The sequence below is a fragment of the Etheostoma spectabile genome, chromosome 4 (genome assembly GCF_008692095.1).
Source record: "Etheostoma spectabile isolate EspeVRDwgs_2016 chromosome 4, UIUC_Espe_1.0, whole genome shotgun sequence".
NCBI classification, from domain to species: Eukaryota; Metazoa; Chordata; class Actinopteri; order Perciformes; family Percidae; genus Etheostoma; species Etheostoma spectabile.
The window spans coordinates 26,634,222-26,659,956 of NC_045736.1; the positions used below are offsets into that span (position 1 = coordinate 26,634,222).

At 40.7% G+C, this 25,735-nt stretch overlaps 1 protein-coding gene and 1 long non-coding RNA gene across 2 annotated transcripts in view; both read right to left on the minus strand.

Annotated features, from left to right (window-relative positions):
• The window catches only part of LOC116687850 (cadherin-4-like), a 211,308-nt gene that overhangs the window by 166,072 nt on the left and 19,501 nt on the right, over window positions 1-25,735 (minus strand).
• Window positions 1,128-25,633, minus strand: LOC116687851 (uncharacterized). Its single transcript, XR_004331642.1, has 3 exons — window positions 25,536-25,633; window positions 16,905-16,919; window positions 1,128-1,138 (listed from the first exon to the last, which is right to left on the minus strand). It is a non-coding gene; the product is annotated as an uncharacterized LOC116687851 (long non-coding RNA).

Sequence of the window (25,735 nt, forward strand, 5' to 3'; positions counted from 1 at the left end):
AGCTTCTCACATTCAAATTGACCACAGAGCTTTGGGTCGATTGCCTCAATGATCTGCTCTGTTGCTCGTGTTCTCCGCTCCTCTCAACATTTCACTGTCCACAGGCCGCCCCGCAAGTTATCCATCACGATCAATCAAGCCACAAATAGCTATCTGACGTCACACCGAAGCCAATTTAAGCTGTTTGACGCATTTAGCCACTGTGTGTATAATATACAGAGGCTCTACATTTAGCAGCAGACTTTTTAAGACTTAAGGATTCCTCGTCACCAGATTTCTGTAATACCAAATGGGCACAGTTTTATTGCAAAGAGCTAATTTTCTACATCAAGTAGACACTGAACTTTTGCATAACTGGGAAGAGAGGCCAAGGCCATGGGGAGTAGAAAGAGAGGAAGCTTTCACTATCTCTCAATACTTCATTTAGTACACTGACCAGGGCATTAGAAGCTGTCAGACTAAGTTGAACTTGGGCAGTTATCCATTCACGCAGCACAGGATACTTAATTTTATCCATGAGTGAATTGGCACCAGCAAACAAAACCCAACAAACTGTGAGTGGAGAGAGTTTCTGAGCTGGGGGTATTGGCGCTCAGTGCAAGTGTGTCTGTACAGTATGTGTGCTGTGTCTGCATATGAGTGTGTAGGTGTGCTAAGACGGTTTTGTCAATCAAAAGAGAGCCTTCAGGTTAAGGTTGGAGGTTAGCGGCTGGTCTTTGATTGAGCTGTGGACCAGCGAGCAACAGCAAACGACCAAGTAAAGCCTCAGGCAGCCCTGCAGACATGATTGGGTGTATGTATACCGTATGAAAACAATCAGAGTGTAACTCCCGAGCCTGTTCTCATGAACCATACAGTCAAAAAGCAACGAAGAGTTAAGCACTTCATTTGATTTAATATGATTAACACGCTGTTGTTTTTTTTGCTGTGTGCACCACATTGAAGGGAGCTGTATAAGAACGCGAATGGCCGCCTAGGGAGATGGTTGGGGAGGATGGGTGGACTTTCAAGGCAGGGAGTCTACCTGGGGGAAAAAAAAAAGACTTTTATCCAGGATATTTGTGTTCCTTGTGAGTTTTTGAATACAAACCATGATCGTTTCCTAAACCTAACTAGTTGTTTTGGTGCAAAAACTCAACTTTCATTGCCGCATAACGTTCACTTTTTCTTGCCTAAATTGAACCGCAATCTCCACCGAAATGACCAGCAACTCACGGTGTTCTGTACCCAGCGCACAGTCACCTAATCCGGTGTAACTGAACCACCAACTACCGCTGACATGACGGAGCCCCATGCGGAGCGCCAAGCAGAGCACCATGCGGAGTGCCATGCGGAGCCCCAAGCGAAGCGCCATGCAGAGTGCCATGCGGAGCACCATGCAAAGCACTGTAGCTGGCAGCACAAAGCTCTGTTGTATCTTAAACAGCTCTGCAGCATGAAGCCGGTGTCACTTGACAAGTCGGAGGTCTCCTAGTTTTCGTATAATATTATACGTTTTAGTGTGCAACGTTTCATGACAATACGTTGGACACCTCTGATGATCTCTCAGAATCCTTCTCCTTCTGAACATTCTCAAGTGTGCAAAGGCTTTAGTAAGAAAGATCATATAAAAAGCAACCACTTGAAGAAAATTAAAACTCCATTAAATACATATAAAACCGTCCTTGTGTAAGTTCCTCAATTATAAATTCCAAACAATTACTTCAAGATAAACGACAGCATAAAAGGACATTATTGTAGCAACGGCATCACTTGTGACTAAATGTCACAATTTCCATAATACCTAAAGCCCTTCTTTACCTGCAGTATGGAATTTCTTGTTGAAACATACCATAAATAGTAGAAGACTGAGCTTAACACAGATACTGTATAAATTCTGCATGCTTGGTCATAGTAAGGTAATATGTTAAGATATTATTTAAAGCTTAAAGCTACTTAAAGTGCTCATATTATGCTCCTTTCCAGGTTCATAATTGTATTCAGAGGTTGTACCAGAATAGGTTTACATGTTTAATTAAAAAAAAAAAAAATATATATATATATATATATATATATATATATATATTTGTTACACTGCACATTGCTGCAGCTCCTCTTTTCACCCTGTGTGTTGAGCTCTCTGTTTTAGCAATTGGGTGAGGCATTTTTCTTCTGTTCCATCTTTGTTGGGAGTCGCACATGCGCAGTACCAAGGTCAGCACAGTTAGCTAGTCAGTTGCAGAGTATGAGGGCGTGCAACACTAGCAGCTATACGAGCATAATAACATGTTACAAATTGACGCATGTTTGTCACAGAAGTAAAGGCTGGACTACAATAGAGCTGTCTGGACCAGTTTGTGAACAGTGTTTTCTCTGGAAGATGGTGAGTCCCTTAGGGTTGGAATTTGGGCTTTAAACCTAGTAAACCTATAACGTGCACAAAAACATATATGACACAATAAAGGAATGGGAAAAAAGCCAAAAAGCATTATATGTGCACTTTAAGTGTTAAGTCAGAGGAACCTATGTGAATAAATGTTTCTCTAAAATGTATAATATTTACCTTAATTTATTAGAAAATTAAACAGAAATGCACAGATATTAAGTTGGCTGTGATACTAACTGCAATTAAATGTGTTAACATTTCCTCAGGTCATTTCACCCGTTTACCATGGCAGTGCCTTGAATAACATTACTAAAATAGCAACCACTTATTATAAATGTAATATATATTATTCACCTCTGCTTCTGTGTCAAATTGTCCCAGAGCCATATTTTCCTTTCTTCTTGAGAACATATGCAGTTACACACACAGTCAGCCATAAGAGTTTGCAAAACGTGGTTGTCACTCCACACAGAAGACTAGCTACACCTTAGTACACCTTAAATTATATCTGCTATAACAATGATGAAAGTGCATACACACATGAGCCGAACCAATGCAGGGCGATATTTCTCACAGCTACTCCCAATTTCACGTTAACAGTTTCACATTACACATATATTGTGGCCAGGGTAACTGACACATACACTGTTTGGCTGTCAGTTCCCTCGGTGCTGCAAAAGCCATGGCAGCATTCTGCCTTTTGGATCTACTGATCACTCGGGCTTCAAAATTTACTGTGCGTAAGTCTGTGCTAAGCTCTGGAAAACTGTGAGGTCTCCTTTTAGAGTATGAATCTGATAGAAATTTGCAGGTCCAAATGTGAACAGCCACTTTTCAGAATGCTGTGCTCGTTGTGGGATCTTCCAAGACAGTCTAAAGATCATTGTTTGCTCTGTAGAATTTGGTAGCTAGGCAATTTGCCTTATTCTCTTGTCGACCAGAGCACTGCTATATTGCAAAAAATACATGTTTTTTTTTTTTTGTGTGCAATAGTTTAATTTTCAGATTTGTATAGGATTGCAGGGTTCAAAACTGGCACTATCCACTAGCCAAACACTGGTAAAATAACTAAGTAGCTGGTAGATTTGCTTCACTCACCAGCCAAAAAACCTATGGCAATCTATTAAGTGGCTGATAAAGTTTGAACATTTACTAGCCATTTGGCTGGTGTACAAAAGAATTATTTTGAACACTCAGTATTTGGCAGGTATTGTAAACTGACCTGCTTCTTTTTGCTTTAGTCTTTTTGAGTTGCCGACCTACCGTATGTAGAGCAAGCCTTTGTGTGGACCCACATCTGTTGTAGGGCAGCATTTATTAGCCCAAATCCATTTGTTCTATGCATCAAAACCCCTTCAGATGCACATGAAATTGCGTTATATCACATATGTCATGTTTCATGACTGATGCTTCCTTTGATATGTTAATCCTGCCTGGTCCTTGTGAGTATATAATTCAGCCGGGTAGATCCGTCTTTGTGTGGTCATGGTGCTCTTCATACAGGTTGAAGCATCTCAACCATCTTTTACAATGCTGATCAAAATGTTGGCTTGAGGGCTCTCTTACATGACCAGGCCGGTCATGCCAGAGCTTCCCAGATGCATTTAGATCAGGATTTTGACTCGGTTAATCCAAAAGACAATGGCTTCTTCCTTTTAAGATTTGCTTGAATACTAAGGAGCATTGTCTTGTCCCTGCTTTACTTCTCAGATCAATGGGCAGTCATGCTTTTCAAGAGTTCTAATGTATGTCTTTCACTGTATACATGTCCACAGAGAGTACAAGAAAAACTCACAGTGTCTCTCATACAACTAGGCTTAAGTGTTGGTATAAAGACGACCTGTAATTGGGCAGTGTGGGATTTTTTTGGCAAATGTGTCATTTTTGACTATTAACACAAATCTTCATGTTTGTTCAGGTGCTCTGAGGCAGAGATTTTGTCCAAATGTGTTCTCCTACTCAGGTTTTTTGTACATTTTTCTCATTTTTCTCTTTTCATTTTGTGATCATTTTTGCTACGTTACTGCTCATGGTAGAAACTTTCTTTTTGGTCACCATTTTTAAATCAAGATTATTTTTACTCTTACATGTTTTTTTATACTTGATTGATTCATTTTTACCCTTTGGACACCTTTGTGGCGATAATGTACATGTCCAAAAAACTGATATTAAATTATCGTATATGAAAAAACACAAATTATGTATTTTCCATATAATAAATAATATGGAGATGGGGCTTTGGTGGCAATTAGATTCTTGGATATGTCAAAGATAAGCAACCAAATTAATTTGATTGCATAATTATATTTTAAGTAGTGCCAGATACTCCCTCTGGACACCTTTGTGGCAAAAATGTCCAAAAACTGATATTAAATCATGACATACTGTATATCAAGATTTATTTCTGCTCTTTTCATAAATCACTTAAACAACTTCTAACTTGGTTGAAACATTCAATCATTTTCAGGATTTTAACCCTTTAAATGCCAGTTTAATTATTTGAAGTAATTTTTATTTATGAAAAACCCAACAGAATATTAATTATTTTCCATAAAATAAATCGTACGGGACTGGGACTTTGGTGGTGATTAGAGTCTTTGATATGTCCAAAATTATCAACAAAACTGATTTGACTGCATTAGTATTTTTATGTAGTGCCAAATACTGCCTGTGGACACCTTTGAGGACAAAAATGCCTCATTGTCTTCCATTAAAACTACATGTTTTTATCTCACTGCCTTTAAGTATAAAACCATGCATTCTGTAATGTCAGCTATTTACTTTGAATAAAAGTGGAGATGCTTGACATTTTTTCTGTATTCCTCCAGATTCAACCATTTTCCCTTTCTAGGAAATTTCCGTTTGTATATATGGAGTTATGTGGATGCTCAAGAGATTTGAGCATACATGGGACTTCAAATCCTTGCCGGTGTGTACCAGTCCAATGGGGAATCTACCCGGAGCCTGTGGGATGCCCATAGTGGGAGACCAGTGTTCAGGAGCACCATGTCCCACAAACGATTTGAAATTATAAGTGCCAGTTTACAACAAATGCAGTAGACAAGGTTTTTATTCAAGCACCTCTTCAAAGACACATGAAATGCATCCTTCAAAAGATGGCCTTTTTCACCCCTAAAATGATCAGTGCTTGCTTCCAGATGTACACAAACACTCTCTCACACACAGACATGCATGCACACAGACACACAACCCCCCCCCCCCCCCACCCACCCACACACACACACACAAACGGCTCCATAATATAACTGGCAAATATACAACAATTTCATGCATCAACCTACAAAGGAAAAATGGTTGAATCTGGTGGAATACAGTAAAAATATCAAATATCACCACTTTTATTCAAAGTGAAAAGCTGACATTACAAAAGCATGGTTGTATACTGTAAAGGCAGTGAGATAAAAACATGTAGTTTTAATGGAAGTCCATGAGGCATTTTGTCCACAAAGGTGTCCAAAGGCAGTATCTGGCACTACATAAAAATACTAATGCAATCAAATCAGTTGTGTTGATAATCTTTGACATATCCAACACTCACAATCACCATCAAAGCCCCATTCCCTTACAATTTATTTTATGGAAAATAATTAATGTTCTGTTGGGTTGTCTTTTGTTGGGTAAAGAATTAAACTGGCATTTAAAGGGTTAAAATCCTGAACATTTTTAGTAGTTTTGAGCAAGATAAAAGTTGGTTAAGAGATTTATGAAAAAAAAAAATGAAAAATCTTGATATATGATAATTTAATAGTAATGTACATTTTTGGCACGAAGGTGCCCAATGTTTGTAAATTTGAGGAGGGCACAAGGGTTAAAACATCTTAAATTATTTTCCTTTTTAAATTGCATACAAAGAAAAAACGTATAGGTTTCTCATCTCCGATCATAGGACTGTCACACAAACTGCTCCTCAAAAACACCATTACATAATATGACAACTTCTCAACCTTGTTACCATTCCACTTTTCATTCTAAATTCATCAGCTTATTATTTTGCACATGCTTTCATTGCAATTATCCTTTACACACTATTGGCTGACACTTGTGCAATGCATACAATGTTGGTGTCATGGGGTCTCACACTTAGCTAAATAAATTCACAAGTGAGAATGAAACGATTTGCAAGCCATTTCTTATCTCATAAAATGTCATACACAGCAACATTAAGAAAATTAGGAAACATTCTAAGCTAAAACTAAAAAGATGACAAAAAATACAGTATACAAGTACAAGGATCTCACCAAACTGGTGGAAAGTTTTACTTCTTTAACAAAAAACTTAATGATTGACTGTTGATACTATTTTTTTTTTTACAATATAATTGTATATCTGCTCATTTCAAAGGTCAAAAGGTCTCCATGTTTATCATGGATGATGTAAATTTACCAAAAACTGAAAGAAAAGTGAAAAGTGTCCTCCTCCCCCACCTCCTCCTGCTCCACCATGGACATCATTGTGACAGCCATTTAAACTATAACCTTTTCGGCCTCTGCCAGGGAAGCTACAGGCAGGTCACACCCAGGTGATAGGTCTTAGTGCTCCACCTGATTCTCTTTTAATTTTTCTGCCTCTGTGCACTTCACATTTATTGACCTTACCAGTCCATCCCTTCCAGCCCCAGAGTCTGCTCTGCAGAGGCAGTGACCGTGTCGGACTAAGGCCAGCAAATGCAACACAAAACCTCCCTATAGTTTTTTATGCTATCCTAATCGCTGATTAGGTGAAACAGATTATGTTCATAAGGACAACGAACCAGGCAGGATTAACATATCAAAGGAAGCATCAATAATGATACATGACATATGTGACAATTTTAACATTCTACACCATGCATAAACTACACTGCAGTAACGTCTCTGTTTTATCCCCACTTGTGTTGTTCGGATTTCACTTATTGATTTTATGTTGTTTTTTTAGCGGCTCTAGGGTTTTCAATGTCAATTGGTCGGTCCACCACTGTAGTCCAGGCTGAAATACCTGAAACATTTGTTTCTAGCATCTAGTTTTGCCATCAGGTCAAAATGTCAATCTCTCCAGTACTTTGGTATTAAACCAAATATCTGCTAAACTAAAGAACGCTGTGCATTTTGTTTAGCACTGATGTAAAAATAAAATGTAAAATGTCAGCTGTCTACCATGCAGAACTAAAACAATGACAGGCTTATCAGTAGAATGGTTAGCATTTAGCAAAAAACAACACTTTTTACAACCTCACAGAGCCACTAGCTATAGGCTCTTGTTTTAGCATACACACTCTACTGGATTCAGGAATCAGTGTTCTCCTACCTTCTAAAATTTAGATGAGCTACTAAAGAACATGTATGATTTGGAGGAAGGTTCACTTTTTTTGAATTATGAAAAATTCCCAGTATTTGGCAGCCTCTATCCTACTCAAAAGTAGAAATGAATGACAAAGACACACAGGGAAGAATACCTGGACAGTATGTGGGTGATGGGAGCGGAGCGGAACAAACAGATGAGCTGAGGGAAACACAGCCAGGTCAGACATGTGAGCACTAGTCACTTCTCAGCAGCCAGCCAGCCAACGGCAGGCTAACGTGATCTGCATCTCAACCGGAAGTAACACAGCACTTGTCCTCTGGCACACTGACAGCTCACAACCTCCTTCAGACCGAGCTGCCAGGAGAAAGAATGGGCCTCTGAAGCGCCAAGGTCAGATATAAGGTCTAGATGGGGAATAATAAACATGTTTAAATTGGCAGCCTTGTGCCTGGCCTGGACAACCGTTCAATTAAAGACAGTGTGCTAACTCAATGCTAGATCGGAGTGGCTGATTGAGTTTGAATTGTTGCTGCTTGTGGGATTATGAAACATGACAGGCTTTTTATAAGGTGTAATTAACGCTCTGAATTTAATGGGGACATGACAGATATTAAATTGGTTTCAGATCTCAGTGTCGAGACTGTGAGGGATACTGTTTGGTGTGTATGTGTGTGCATTTGTGTGTCAGTGTGTGCCATAAATGTAAGGTTGCATTTGTGAGCGTTTTGTAATGACACATAGGCTTTAGAAACCCATCAACTGTCATCCTTTTCTGCTTATTTACAAAACAGCTAAAAGGTTTGACAAATGATACCCTGAATTCAAGCTTAAACAATAAGAAACAAGAATCCTTATGATCACTTAACCCAATTTTCTCATGACTGCTGTGCTACACATACAAATACAAATACAGGTAGTTGTTTTGTGGGGTGACCACTGCAGAAAAATCAACAAATCATCAAAGTATGTTCTCTTCAAAGCTGTCCAAACTAAAAAAACACCCCTCCTCAGCCATAATGATGTCTCAAGGTACCTAACTTTTGTATTCATGTTCAGCTGAACAGCTTGCAGCAGGGCCTGAGCATATGGCTCAAATGCAAACGCAGCTTCAACCAAAATTTCCAAGGAAAAGCCAAAAAGATTGGGTCTGTATTTTTTTCTGGCAGCAAAGTAAGAAAAGCAAATTCTAATGAGCATTGACTAAAGGTAAAGGGTATAGGTACTTTATTCTCACATACACGTACATGTAGCAACATTCATTCTCTGCATTTAACCCATCCCTCAAGGGAGCAGACTGTAAAATGTAATACTGTACACATCAACATTAAAATCCAACAATAGCCCATATACACTCCAGAGGTTTTGTACCTATGATCCATAGCCGTGACAATGACTATGGCCAGTGGTGGAAGAAGTATTCAGATCCTTTACTTAAAGTACTAATACCACACTGTACATTTTCCACTACAAGTCCAGCATTCAAAATCTTACCTTAATAAAAGTTTTTATGAGCACAATGCAATTAGTACGCTATAGTGCATAGTTTCTGCCTCCACCTTGAGGAATTCTAAGTAATGACATGATACAAGCCTTTAGAACTAAAGCTTTAAAGTATAAGAAGTAAAAGTATTCATTGTAAGGTAAATGTTCACTGTCAATGTTTTACTATTATTTTGGATCAATATTACTGCTGCATTTATGTGTCTGTTGCATGTACAAAAAAGTAAAATATTTGTCTCTGAGATGCAGTAGAATAAAGTATTTGAGTGAATGTACTTAGCTACATTCCACAAATGACTATGGCAGTGTGTATGCTGGAAATGTCATAATGGACTGTTGCATCATCCCATCTGTCATCATGTCTTTCTTTCTTCCAGAGTGAATCCCTGCTGTTCATCGCTATTGTATATTCTAAAGCAACACCTTATGTGCAATATACTTATGTGCAATCTTCTGAGAGACATACCTTTTATGTTCCATCTCTGTGAGATCAGCTGTAGCTATCTCTCTGTCTTTCTGTGCTATAAATACGGGCAAATAGAGTGTACAATAGCCTGTAAAGACCAACAATTAGTAAACCTATCTCTCTGAAGGATGGGTTGTCAGAGGTATTCATGCCCATTGAACAAATCTTTCTCAGTTCTTTGATTTTGCAGATAGATGCAAGTGGGATGCAGAATAGGTATGAGTGTGTATGTGGCTGTCAAATGTATCACATACAGTAAGGCCTTATGGTATACAAAGACCCTGTCAAGCCTCTGGAAGCAGACCATGCGATCATGAAAATAATTTCTCTGACTGCATTTTTCTTGTCTTTTTGTGCTCACTATCTTCTAACATGACATGAGGTGACACAATTCCTTGGCCATGTGACAGATGTCTCTGTTAATTTTGGGGGCACAGAGGTGTGGAGATGCATTTCACTTTTCTTTAGTTTCTACCTGTCTACCAATGCAGCAAAAAATAAGCCATCAGATTATATAGAGTGAACTGGAGTTACGAGACACTTCTGGGGGCGAATAACTCCAGTAGTCACAAAGCACATGGACAGAAAGAAAATTGGTAGACTAGCAATACTTTGGCTAAAAACAGCCCAGAGTAGAGCATGTTTCTTAAAATACTTTGTTTCAGCATTTTAGAGTGGTTTGTTTATCTTTGTTACCATAGTAACATAGTACCAGTGCATGTTGGGAAACAGGAAGTAAAATTGCCATGCGGTAATCAGCTACAGGAATGTGTGAGCTCTACCAGTCGTCTGTTTCTGAGTGGATCGCTTTTCCTTCTCCCTTTTTTGATGAGGCAACGTCTGTGAGTATTTCTCATTGTGTAACATTAGGTTATTGCTCATTGTTTGTTTGTAACCATATTGAGGCAGCTAAGAAGCTAATTTGTTTGTGCTAGGCTAAGTTAGCTTATGTTTCTTGCCGCTGGTTGTTTTTACTAGCTTGACTGTGTTTATCATTAAGGCTACAGTACCATGTAAGCTAAACGGTGCTATTACACTGATATTGTGCATTTGGGTTTGATTTATAATATAGACTTCTCATTGTATGGCAGTTTCACAAAATTCCCAGTAAACTTCATGGAAATGAAGCAGCTGTGTCCTCGAGTGGAGTGTTTAAGCTGAATGGAAAATAGCCCATGACAATGCTTTTTGGCTTCTTTTTTTTCCTTCTCTTTATTGTGTTATATATATTTTTGTTCATGTTATAAGTTTACAAAGCGAAAAAGCCAAAGTCCACCCAAAAGGGACTTACCATCTCAGCAGAAAACACTGTTCACAAACTGATACAGAAATCTCTATTGTGGTCCTGCCTTTACTTCTGTGACAAAGGTGCGTCAAGTTATAATGCTCGCCTAGCCGCTAGCGTGCCACGCCCTCATACTCTGCTTCTGACTGGCTTGTAGTCCTTACCTAGCTCTGAACAAATATGGAACAGAAGTGAGGTGCCTCACTCTGTAGCTAAAACATAGAGCTCAACACACAGGGTGAAATTAAGAGCTGCAGCAATGTGCAGTACAACTTTTTATTTTTTTTATTTAAACCTAGTAAACCTTTTGGTACAACGTCTAAATGCAATTATGAACCTGAAAATGAGCATAATATGTGCATAAAGTTTAAATGCTTCACAAATAAAATTTGAAAAATGTATAACCTCTTAAAGATGAATTGGATATTCATGAAAGTTACCTGTTGTGTGGTGTAATAGCAATAGTACTCTTCTCAGATGGAGATGTATTCACAGGAACAGTCCTAACAATGTATTTGCTCCACTGCATCTGTCTAATGCATAAACATATCAGGGAAATAATCTGTAAATTCTCTATTTTGCTCCTCATGAAGTGTTAAGTCAGACATCACCCAAATGACTGTTGTAGATGTAAGTTAAAACCTGAGAGTGTCTTTTCAAAAATGGCTGATTGTTTGGGCTTTCAGACTCGGAAAAGAAAAACAAATTCTAAAAGCACTTTGATTTAACATTTAATCCCTCTTTCTTTTTGTTTACATTATTCTTCTTGCAAATCAGTCTAAGTACAAAGTCTTTAGAAGACGTTCTGAAATCTCAAAGGTCCCATGACGTGGTGCTCTTTGGATGCTTTTATATACCCCTTAGAGGTCCCTTAATCCCATATCTGAAGTCTCTTTCCCAAAATTCAGCCTAGGTGCAGAATTACTGTCACTAGAGCCAGTCCAACAATGAGCTATCCTTAGTATGTGCCATACATACAGCCTGCATCTGTAGCTTTTTTGGAGGGGGGGAGGGGGGGGGGGGGCATGATGTCTCTCCCTCATGGGTGGGCCAAATTCTCTGGGCAGGCAAAGCAGAGAAAATGGAGGTAACCTTGCTCCTTATGACTTCATAAAGGGCTAGATTCCAGATTGGCCCATCTGAGCTTTCATTTCCTCAAAGGCAGAGCAGGATACCCAGGGCTCGGTTTACACCGATTGTCATTTCTAGCCACTGGGGGACCATAGGCAGGTTGGGGGAACTCATATTATTGTTAAAAAACCTCAAAGTGAAATTTTCATGGAATGGGTCCTTTAAATGTCAGCTAAGTCCCCTGTCATATCATGACAAGGTAACTGATCTGACGTCATATTAGATCACACACTCAGGGGGAAAACAAATTAATCTGCATCCTTTTGATAGACCCTCAGACGAAACAGATTAACCTTAATACCAGCCCACTGGAATGTAAGGAAGAGGCCATCTGACTGGGCGCCTCACTCAGCCCTGACCCTCCCTTACCAATGTTGCATTCATTTTCTCTCTCGAGGGTTCATGGCTGTGGGGCCGTGGCTTGTCAAAAACAATTACATCCCTGGGTGTCTGGGAGGGCTTCCTCTTAATTTGAACTGATAAGCATCTCCTTGCATATTAGCAGTGAGGCCCAGCGGTCATCCTGCTCCCCAAAGATAATGGACTGGGCTGGCAAACAGCATTTGTCAGGGACAGCCACTTACCTGGGTTGTGCAAGACATGCCGAGCAATGCTAATAATAGCCACTCCGCCAGACTAGCAGTTAGCAGGCCGCGAACCCCAACCCTGTGGCTGGCCAATCAATAGTCATTTACTCTCTCTCCTTTCAACCCAACAGAGAAAAAGATGTATTACTAAGCCCCTATTTGTTGCTTTAAGGCTGGATGGTGAAAAAATACTTTTTAGTCCCCTGTTTGATCAAGTTGCTCAACTGTTGCACCCTAGCAGCTTCTCTCAGGCATGAATGTTGATCTGAAATGTGCATGTTTGCTAATCATTCCATGGCATACAGTGGAAATACAATATAGGTTTGCAGGAGCATGACAAGAGTAAAGTGCTTGAGGGAAATATTATAATAAAACATTCTATTTCTCTTGATCTGGTGACAGTTCATTTGTATGCCATGGGTAGCCTAGTGCTTGTAATATCCTGGCAAAGTAACGTCCATCTATAATACAGCTGAAGTGTTTTCACCTCCCCACCCAAATCCTCGACTATAAGGCACAACATTATCCCATGGAAACAGTAGATCATTTTGATCGATGGACAGATAAGTGAAGGCAAAGACAGGGTGCGAACAAGAATGGAAGAAATTATGAAGGAAAGATGGACTAATGGTGACAACTAATGGTGAGATGGAGATCCAGCCAGAGAGATGCTGAGTGCAGTGATGTCAAGACAAGGAGTGTGTGTGTGATAGGCAGAAAAAAAAGGGTGAAATTGAAGAAACAAATACAAAAGTCTGGAGGAAAAGACAGTGTGATTAATTCCTGTTCATCATCTCCACTCATGCAGCACACAAGCAATAATGACGTTCATTCGACTGGCAAGTACGCCCGAGTGGGACGTTGTTTTCTTATGGCCGCGGGTTGGCATTAGCCCAGCACACTTATATCATTAAATCACTCATTAGTGGCGGGATAAACGACATAATTCGATTTACAGAGCCAATATCATTCCCCCAGCAAACAGGTGAGTTGCACAAATACAATTAGATGGCAACAATGACTTCAGGGTGGCGGAAATTATCAAGTGAACCCAACGGCTCTCTTTGTGCATAAATGCACATTGACATTTACAAGAAGATCCGGATTCCATCTCTCTTTTCTGTATGACGTGGGATTTAATTGTAACAAGGATACAGCTGTCTACATTGATCTGTTTTATTCTCAACACACTAAAGACTGTTTCATTCACATCTACTCTTCTGATGGGCTGACCAAGGTTTAATATTTCTGATATGCATAACATGAATGACAAAGGCTATTGTCAGCAAACTTGTGTAAAAAAAAAAAAAGCTGTGGACAGTACAGGCTGGTTGCATGTGTGACCCCCTAATAGTCCTGTTTTTGTACTAAATGTGTAAATTTATACTGCTGTGCCTCAGAAAAAGCCATTTGCCAGAGACGGTTAGATCAAAACAAACAGTGTGAATGTATAAGCAGTGCATAAGCAGTTAGAGCCATGATAGAACAGACAGTCCGTGAACCACCACTTCCTTTAAAGAAAGACAGGTGGGTGGGGAGTGAAGAATTGAAGAAAAGAAAGACAGAGGCTGGATACTGTGTGCACACTGCTAAGCATCTTAAATGGAATGTGTTTAGTCATTCTGTTTGTCCTCAGCTAAATGCATGCGGATCTATATGTGTCACGGAGACGAGAATGAATAATGCGCACACACTGCTGCCTTTGTGCATTAAAATAGTGCGCCAGCAAAGTATAATACGAAAACATATTGAAACTAAGTGATTCAGGAATCCAATGTAATGCGAGGTGGGATTTGGATACATTCCATGCAGCATTTACTCATTTGCATCTGAATGGTCACTGCCATTAGTATGGTAAATATGCTGTAACACATGATAAGCACATTAAAGAGGGAACACGCACCAAATTAGAATCGAAGAATAGTTGGACAAAGAGTAACACAAATAAAGTTGCTCTCTCCCACACAAGCAATGCAGACGCACAAACCAAGTAAAGCTTGCAGAAGCCTTTTGTACCTGTATTTCATCTTGGTCCTGGGGGCCACTTGCATCCCCTCTGTGTAAGCAAAACTGACATCCTTTATAAAAGATTTATGAGCCAAAGATGCAAACGATAGAGCGTGAACTCCCTTGGGTGCAGCCTCTTCCATCTGTGAAGGATCACCTGTTCTTAGGTGGGCTAAAGCGCTTGTTCCCTGCCAGTGAACTAACAGGCGTCCAGGCCGTAGGGAGCAGGCAGGGGGCTACAATGGGATGCCGTGCAAATGTACAGCCTCCTGGCAGTGGCTGTGGCTGTGGCTGGGCTGAGTGATGCAGCTACAGCATGCGGATGTTATGGAGTTCTCCAGCAGCTGACAGAACCTTCAACCGTCCGCGGAGTTGCTTAAACGCATGGCCAGAGGCGACTGGAAGGTAAAAGGCATGTAAAAATCTGCCTTTGATGTGAGCACACTAGAAGAGAATATTTCAGCAGTCTTCACCTGGGTTTTTATCTACACATTGACCTGTGAATCAGTGGCGCTTTCAGCATTCTTTGTGAGAGATTTTCAAAGAAATGCTACAAATCCGCTAAATGAAATCTCGCAATGAAGGTGAGACCACAAAGCAGTACAATACGTGGTATGTGAATGTACTTTTAAGCTGTGTTCGAAACCATTCTCTCATTCGCTCACTATTCTTAAATATTGTTTATGAAATAGGGATTCGATGTGCATTGTGGGTATTTTGTAGAGGACTATATAGTGAATGAAATTAACCGCTGAGAATTTAAACACCACTACAAAGAGGCAAACACACAATATGGAGCACTATTTCCATAATAGGGAACAATTTCGAACGGACCCAATGTCTCTAGTATTAGCACAAGTAGGTGCATGTTGAAAGTCAAAACACAGACGCACCGTACCAAAGCCACATAGTGTACAAAAGAAGCATGGACAGCTAGAAGTAGGACAGCTCCTCTTGTGCTGCTGCCAGCTCTACGTAGGTAGTGACGAAGGCCAGGGAGAGTCAAGAGAGCCAAGCCAAGAGTGAAACAATTTGCAACTTCAACAGGATCTACAGTGCAGAGGAAAGCTTTTACATCAAATCCCAGTCCCATAACTGGTCAGAGTAAAATCAACACTAGCTGGGTTAGACTGATTGTCCTGCAGTGGTAAATGTTCAGTATAGTGTATAGTGTCATCGGTTACATTTTCCTTGTCAGAGTATTAATCTGAGTCATGTAAAGACACTGTTTCCCCAACCACACTCATTTTGCTTCGATCTCTGCCTCATACCACTTGTTATTCAGATAAATGAATAGCTAAGCACTGTTGCCTTGACAGAGTTGTGCTCCTGGAGGGGCACATTCAGCCAAGTCTCCCACAGGAGAGGGGGGCCACTGAAATAATGGTGTGCTTTGTGTGGGGATTCTGATTCATCCCCCTCCCTGTCTATTCGCCATCTCTCTCTCTTGTGGCCTCCTAGGGCACCTCGCAGAAACGCGCCCTGGTATAAAGTGGGGTCATGCTTGTGGCTTTTATCAAATTTTCTATTCATCCCCTGTGTAAACTTGATAGTCCTCACCCTGACCATCCCCACTCCCCCCACCCCACCCAAGGGCTTCTGGGAAGCTTAAACAATGGGAGCGGCTGTCTAATTGCTAATATGGAGGGAGTGCATTTAATTGCCAACCTTGCTCCCACGCCACGCCCCTTGTGCTGTTTTGTCCCTGGTTTATCTCGTTTTGCTCTCAGCGAGGCAAACACAAAACACTAAGGCAGTTAAAATTCAGGTGGTGTTTTAGGCCGCGTACACAGTAAAACAGGTAAACACTGTTAACATATGAGAACTGATAGCATTTGTATTACCTGTTTATTGTGGCAAACAAAGCTGTGCATTACAGCCATGGCCTGATAAGACGTGAGACAAGCCCAGTAACTCTTCTGAGTCTCAGCAGGTTAAACCTCCATCCTGTCACCTACTGCTCGCCATGGTCTTGTATTTTGTCAGTGTTGCCAACACAACCTGTATTGTGTGATTCTGGCATCCACAATGAGTCATCACATAAAGTGTTGGACGTGTCAGCACCCAACCGTAGCTGTGAAGGCTTACGTCATCAGGTGGGATAAGCCTTTTCTTTCTCCATCCACACTAACATGACATTTTTTCAGATGTATCCATTCTGTTAAAGTGGTGCTTTGGGGTGTGAAAAACACTATCATCATGTGGATGAGAGAGGAAAAGATGTGTTTTAAAATGAGGTCAGCTTTGTGGAGACATTTTAACCTTAAGACATTGTGTCTCAGACAAAAAAGAAGCTTAGGCCAGATAAAAGAGAGAAAATTGGCCAAATGGTCATTATCATACTAGACAGCTGAAAGAAATCCCCACTGTGGTCTGAATGAAACTAGTGTCATTAACGGGCTTTGCTTTGCAAAGCCATCAGGTCGGGAGGAAGGTGGCAGGTGGGAGCCATTATCCATTTGTTAATTGTGCCAGCTAATCATTGCACATCTACCTTTAACCTTAGAGGTTTCTAGAATAATTTACTGTCAGTTGGTGACGGGGCAGAATTGGTTTGAACTGAAAAGTAATGCAGTCAATACAGCATTCAAATCAATTGTGTCTCCAAGATCCTCCTATTCATTTCCTTTCTTTCTAATCACCACCCTTATTCTCATCCTTCCATCTACTTTACTGCCCTCTCTTTACCACTGACCCTGTCAATTCTTAAAGGGGCCCTTCACCGGTTTTACACATCAGGTTCAGTCTATTCATCATTAGGAGTGGCTTATGAGAGCTCACTGCAAAGTCTGAAAAAATTATATTTTGAAGAACACAAATCTATAAATGAAAGCCAGAGTTAAAAACTAGAGATGTGGAATTTGAAACACGAGGGTGTTTGGTAGGCAAAGAGGGGCTAATGAAAGATTATATCAAGCTGCATTATGGGAAATGGAAGATCTGGTGTATTTTAAATCTTAACCCATACATGGAACTCAAAGTCAGGATATCACTGCCTCTGCTACATAGATTTGGACCATTATTTGTAAAATCTGTCTTTTTCTCGTCTTCTAACTTTAGAAAACTGCAACACTAACTCGTTTCAATACCCCTTTAAAGACTGTGCTGATTCATTGGACTCACCTTCATCCACTTCTTCTGCCTTAAAATCTCAATTTTCTCTCTTTCCATAACCTCCCTCTCCCTCAGACTACAGCAGCTGGCTGTATCTGACTAGAACAGGGAAAGGCACAAGGTTTATAACTGAGAGAAATAGCAACCCTGGTGAGTAAACCCTAAGCTAACGAAACATCCTATCTCAGCTCATCCCTAGTCCCTTAACTCTACTAGTCTCGCTTTTTTTTCTCGTTTCCTTGGGAGGCTCCTGACTCGACTAACCAGTCCAGTAAAGTCCCAGTCTAAATCTTTAGGGCCGTCCACTCCTGTTCAGTACTGCACTTCTTCAAAAGTACTAAGGCGTCACTACGCATCAGAGGGACCCTTGAGTGAAAAGCTGTCTCACACCCTGACACATATTTGTATGCACACACACCCCCACACGCACACTGCTGTTGCAAACCTCATCAGAGATGCAGAGCCCTTTAAAGGGCAGCTGATGGTCCTGTTATAGCTTTTACTCAAAGAATTAAAGTGTATGTCATATTTGCATGCTTGTGTGTGCAGCTACAATAACACATGTATGCATGTGAAATGATTTATCACACTGCTGGTTAAACGATGTCTCCATTAAGCCGCCGGCTTTATCGCGCAATAACAGTATAAATATTAGATTAGCCACATTTAAATATTTGTGTCCTTTTGCTATTTGCATTGCTTTTGGGTCGCCCCAACATTCCCATTTATTCTTGTTCTGATCCCATTTAATGACTCTTCTGATTTAATGAGTTAAATCTCAACTTTATGAATCTCATCTAACTTGAAAGAACAAATTGGGCCCCTGAGGCCTTCACATCACCTATGAGAGAATGTGACAGTGAGTGTTGTGTTGTGGGCAGGGGAGACATGCAGTGGGGGAACAGGTGCTACAGGGTAATTACAAACACAGCAAGCTTTTAATTATGCTCTATAGTACGAACTGTTAATGAATGTGAACCTCATGCAAACAGCGATGTCTTCCCACACATGTGCAATCACTCGCATGCTCACACTCTCTCTCTCTCTCTCACACGCACGCGCACACACACACACCACACACACACACACACACACACCACACACACACACACAACACACACACACAACAAGTGTAAAAGAGAGGGACTGGCAACAAATAGCTTCAGTGCTGTGCATCCTCTTGGCTCGGAGCAAAGATGACACTCCTCTCAATCCCCACTCTTGTTTCACAAATAACACAAAGAGTGACAGCTGTAAACTTGCTGGGCTCAGCCTGGGCTGTTTAACCTGGTGTTATCAATGGAGGCACATTACAGGATGTAAACAGGTTTTAAGGTGTCACGGGTTTATTGCAACAGCCTCTACAAAATAAGCCTGCATGTTGTTTATGGTCCACGGCTTTCTTTCCTAAAAGCCTGACGTAGTCTAAAAACTCTGCCTTTGACGGCTTGGTCATCCTCCTTCTTCTGTGGCCATCTTGTTCCTCCTGCTCCACTCTGTAATCCCTTCAACCTCCCACCTTTCAGGCTCACCTCGTAGCCTGATCCTGCCTGACACGGATAGAAGCTCTGATAATTGATTCACTGTTAAATCCCCTCATATGGTTTGTGTGTAATCTTTTTCTCTTTCTCCGTTTTTCTGTATTTGTCTGTTTGCTGTGTGCGCTATTGACTGTTGACATGTGTTCCATTTTTCATTTAAGTGGTGGATACATTATTGCTTAACGTATTCAGCTTTGGCTCAGACTGGGAGAAAAACAGCAACAGTGGAGAGACAACGTAGACAACTGGATGCCGTGGCTGTTTGTCTTCCTCTCTGCATATTGGTTTGTGTCTCTTGCTCGGTGAGGCTGCGTTACATTCTGTCCCTCCATGTCTTCATCCCTGTTCTTCTATCGCTCTGCTCCACTTTCTCTTCCTGTCCTCATGTCATCTCTGTCTCTCAGATATGTAACGTAAAAAAAAGACTAGCCAAGCCAAGCGGAGTTTAAGGCTGTTATAAGGCATACAAATAGGCTGCAAATCGGATTATGGCGGAGGGGAGGGAACCCTATTCTATTGAAAATCCATTTTGTGATAGGGTGGACATTGAATGCACAATGACAGGCAGGACATACACTTGTCTCAAACAGTGTGAGGGTGACAAGCAAAAAGAATCCTACCAATTTGCATAAAAGAGAAAGCTTTCATATTGAATGCATCCAGTGGATAAAGCTGCATTTGATGTTTGCACTGAGGAATCTCCCAAATTATTTGTGGTCTACTGTTGTTATCCAAAGGAAACAGCCAGAGAGAGGGAAATGAATGTGCTACAGAGAGTAAGTGCATTTCCAACCACCTGTTTTTGTAGGCACTTTCAATTGACGCATGAAAAAAAAGTGTAAATGGCAACATTTTGTTGTATTGTTTTTTACTCTTGGCTAAGTTTGGTGTATCGATAAAAACAATATGCGGCAAAGTGAGAGACACAGAGAGAGAGAGAGAGAGAGGAGAGTGAGTGAGAGATAGAGAGAGGAAAAGGGGAATGAAACAAGCAGAAATGTTATATTTGCATCAAGCTTTCTACATTGTTTCTCACCATTTGGCATTTGACTGGTGCTCGTTTATTTACGTCTTCTTCTGCAGTGGTATAATGATTTTCTGAATGGGGAATCAGCGTCACCTGCTGCTTATCTCGATGAACCAACTACCAATAATAACATCCAGTACTGGATGGAAATAAGCATTCATTCGCATTTTGCAGTGTGTGCGATTGACTGATAATAAATCATATTGCGCATAGTTATGGTAATCTGGGTACATGTCATTCAATACAACGGCGCAGATTATTGATATGTTTTTAAACAATTTTGGACAACAGTGGAAGTGTATGGCACTGAGAAACAAGCTACATATTACTACATAATACTTGTTAGTAGGACCAATGACTGTTGGTCTTTTAATTGCATCTGTTGATAATAAGAAAAATAAAGAATAACAAGACCGAACCTATCTAAAAAATATCTCATAAGACATATTCAGTCATCAGAAGATGCACGTGTAACCACAGCTTGCGGTGTGGTAGTGTGCACCTCTCTTGACTGCACACTGCATGTGACACAGTGGCCTGCTGAGATACACATTTTCCATAAAGACAGGCACAGGAGGGTATGAATGGACCCCTGTGGTCTTTATTTCTAGTGCCCTCTATTGTTTCTGTCTATCCTTTGGCCATTAATGTCTGTGCGTGCTAGCAGTGCAGGAAAAAGGCAAAATATCAGCCTTCAAAGCACACACTGTTACTTGATGCAGCGCAGCCCATTATCACCATGGTATTTCTGCTAACAGTGGAGAAGACAGAAGCAGGCATTCAGAGTGTTACTGGACATCCAAAGTCATTATGCCGGGTATTTCAGAATGTGTTGTACTCCATAAAATGTCAATGTATCATGTGTACAGAGAACAAGAACATTACAGAGAATCTATGTGCAAAACAGGAAGCCTGCGACTTGTCAAAAGTTCCCAAATTCAGCTGATATTTTGGTCGCCAGCTAAATTGCTCCAGTGCTCCGTTGAAGCTAAACAGGCTCCAGTTGATAATCATCTGCTTTGTGGCGGGAAGCAAGGGGAGATGGAGCAGATGGCACTAGTTTTATTTTGCCGCGGATGCTTTCTCTGAATAAGGAACGCTCTACTGAATGCAGAGCTCTGTGGGAGAGGAGAAGCAAATTGAAGCAATCCTGCACCACGCTCCTCATTGGGGAAAGGGCTATTGTTATGTGTGTGTGCTCCAATTCCAGAGTGATATGTGAGTTCTGCTCATTCATTAATGTCCGGAGCTTGCGGGAATTTCATGACTTCAATCACTCATCCATTCTAGCCCAACAAAATCAGTCTCTTGCTGACACGCCAACGTTGATGAGAAGTGATTCTGTTGTTCCAGCAAATAACCAGGAAAACAGTACAACTCCAATTCAATTAAGGAGTAACTTAGTGTTTCAGCTACCGATGGCTTTCACCTTGAAAGAAATTGGCATTCCACTCCCAGTATAGCCTTGATTCAACGCTTCCTGAAGACATAGTGGCCCCTTATACTGTATGCGCCTGTACATACAGTAATTACTATTACAGTTTAAGCATGTAAAATCAAATCCGTTTTTACAGAGCTTCAGATGGTCAAAATGTCACATTTGGTGGCATTTCAGCAGGCAACGATAATAACAAACCAGAGGGAATTCATATCATACAGCAATAAGAACCCCCCCGCATTGCAAATTTTACTGTTATTATGAAATTATTTGGCAGAAGTATAATTTAAGTTCAACACAGTTGACCTGAAAGGGCTGGCTGAGAGTTATCTGCATAAAGTAACTTACTGTTAATGGAATGTTTATGCAGGAACGAGGCCAGTAGGGCGAAGGTTTAAAGGGCACCAGTGAACAACGGGAAATAGAGCAGAGTGAGGCAAGTATAACAGGAAAAGAAATGAAGAAGAGAGGAGAGAGGGTAGAGCCAAATCCAGAGAGGAGAGCGAGAGAGAAAGCAAGAGGAGAGTTCTGATGACCACTAACGATGTTTTCTCTTCGCTGTATCTTGGGACAGTTTCACCTCTCCATCTCAATGTCTTCTCTCTATATTCACAGAGCTCTATTTATTACCCTTTTTTTTATCCGTTTTTAAAAAGGAGCCATGCTCGTAAATTTGTTCATGCTTTACATTTGTGCTTTGCTGAATGACAATAAAAGGAATGTTGAATCTTGTACTCCCCCCTGGAACCTCTGTGTGTCCCTCTGCTGTCCCACATGTGTGAGACCCATGCCTTTTGTCCTGTGTATGTACCTACTCCTCAGTACAGTGCTCACTCTAAATGCTTTGTAATTGCCACATAACACGTCACAGTTATCTGTCAAAGGAGCCTACCATTTTACTCAGTAATCCTTCCAAGATCTCAAGGTTATCGTTTGTTATCATTGAAGCCCTCTGTGTAAATGGAAGCGAACTGCGGTGCAGTTCTGATCACATCTCACTCATGTAGCCATCTAACCCAGGTAGCTGAGGCAGTTTCATCTTTTGTAATGGCCCTGAAAGAGCTTAATGAATCAATATTGTCTAGTTTAGAGTTGTAAAAACTGTATCGACAATGTTAATGCTGTCTTACATCACACACTGTGTGTTTTAATACAGCATTGCGCTGATTTATACAAATGTAGTGAGGCCATCTGAGTAGCAGCCTGCAGCCCCCTGCCCATGTGCCATCTTTCTGTGCTGGACATGGACACTGGCACTGGCCAGCATAAATGATTGAGTTGGATGTCAGAAGTAGAACTCCTGCCAAGGGGACACAGCATCCATGCTAATGGTCTGATGGTGCCTAATCTAAATATGTGTGAATAAAAGGGCTTTTACTCACATCTAAAGAAGAGAAACGTACTAGTAATTGCTTCATCTTAATCAAACAGTAGGCAAGACAGAAATTCAATTCATTTAAATTTCATTATTTAGCTTTTACATTGATGTCAAGTATTGAATGGAAAAGTATTGTGTCTGTGTCTGTGTGTTGTGTGGTGTGTGGTGTGTGGTGTGGTGTGTGTGTGTGTGGTGTTGTTGTGTGGGTGTGTGTGTGTGTGGTGCGTTTCCTTTGTGTGTGAGGCATGTGTTGTTTGTTTTGTAAGTCCTTAGTCTCCTAGCCCATCTGAGATCAATCATAGACGTGCATGTGGAGAGTCCTGTCAGGCTCACTGTTGTGGCCTTGATCAGTAAAACAAATAAAATAAGCAGAGGCATCACAGAAAGGTTCAACACGAGTTAGTCAAGAGACCACACCAACGAGCATTCAGAGAAAGGGGTGAATAATGAGGAGGGGGATAAATGTCAAAGAGCAAGACGGGAAGACAACTGATGATGTAGAAGGGATAGAGAAAGGCAAATGCATACAGAAGATAGTGGAACAGAGACGGCCGGACACACAGAAAGCATCAGGCGCAGTGCTGTTGTCTGCCTATGTTAGCCCAGCTCAGGTCCTCGCCCTGTTCCTTCCCGACAGCATGACATCAGTGCAGCTCTCCTCTGTTTGAAACCCTGCTGTGGATGGTGCAGTGCGTGGCTATGTGATGAAAGGGAGGGTGCCTGTAAACTAGTTAATGCAACTTCCCTCACACATCCTTTCTGTTCTATTATGTCAGAGCGTATCAGCATAGTGCCGGTCTGAATCATCCCTTTTCTCTGACGTTTATGTCGGCCATGTAACCCGAACCCTGCAGAACTCGGCTCAGCAGCATTTACAAGACTACATATGACAACGCAGCATAGCTCTTTCCCCCCGACATAACATAACCCGAGGAAGCCATTATACACCCTTGTCAGCACTTAACTTTCCCCACAGCACTTCAAAGAGACATTCAGGAGTGGGTAGTTCAGAGGTAAGGCCCCCCTTGGGAGCCCCCGCCAGACCCCAGACCCTGCGCTCAGCACCGCCAGATTTAGCACCAAGCTCACACATCAAACTGCTTCCTGTGGTTCCACTCTACTTCCTACTGTACACATAGAGGTGATGAAGGTTTGCATCCCATTGGCCAGACTAGAGAGAAGTAGAAGTCAGAGGTCTGCTCTGTACCAGCTGTGTGAAAGTCAAATGAATCAGAAACATGTTATAGAGGAAAGTTGCTACAACGGTGTATTTATGCCATTATGAGTTAAAATAATCAGCTTGGTTTGTCATAATGATGAGAAACCAAAGTTTTTTTTACTTATCTTGTTGCAACAAAAAACTTTTCTTTTTATAAAATAATAAGTTAGTATGTCGTGATAACAAGAATCTTATATCGTTCTAATTTTAGCAAGAACAAGATGGAGTCAGAGCCTAATGAAAGGACATTGTAGCCTACGGTCATCAGAGAAATTGAAAATGGCTAATTTAAATAATTCAGATGAGTGTGCTTGGTATGTAGCACAGAAGATTCTGCCATTATAGAGCAGAATGTTAACGTATATGTTACCCATAAAGCCCAGCGCAGCTCTGAAAGAATGTTAACAACATACATTTTAAAAGCTGTCTACTGTTAAACCTTTTGTGATGATGAAATCATTGATGTCCAATCACTACAGTATGGTAGTAATATAACATTTTAGGCAGTGACTGGACCCTGTGAATGTTTTTTTGAACACATTCTATTAAATTATCTGTTTGGAATGACAGTGGTTTGTTTTGTAATGAGAAAAGTTTCTCAATATTATATCTACAATATCATATCTGTTCGTCTGTCAAAATAATGAAAACAACATATTATAGTTATTGAAGTATATAATGACAAAAACAAATCTTAGTAGAACCAGAAAACTAAAGAGTAGGAGCAGATTTAATTTGTCACGGTGGCTGCCGTACAGCTGCAGCTGCACACAAGTTTGCTTTTGTGTGGGAGGGCATCTTTGACTTTTCGTCTTTCTGATCGCTCTGAAAATGCTTTTTGGGTTTACATTCACACAAAAGCAATTTGCCCTTGAGTTCTTATCTTAGCATTTTGCATATGACTTCCAATAACTGGAAATGTACAAATAAAGTGTGTAATATATATGACTTCCGGATCACGATTTTGATAAGTGAAAGACTGCTTGAAAATGTTTTGCTGTGAGCATATTTAGTGTGTTTGAATCTCCATTACATGTATATATGCTATACAGTGCAGTATTTTGAATGAATACATATTCAAATCAAATGTTGTCCAGCTAACTACACAGACTCACACGTGGGCACTGTTTGTCAGCTAATGTGTGCATGAGCACAGATATTATCACAAAATAGCACTCTTATGCTGTGTTCCAGGCAACCCGTAACTCGTGTTTTCACAACTTCTACCAGTGAAAGTGCCCAGGAACGGCAGTCAAACCCGTAACTTACTAGTCGTGAACTCGTTGATGCCGTACATACGTCGTGAGAAATAGACATAAATATACATAAAATGAGTAAATCCGCTCATTGTAATCAAAACAATACACATACAATTG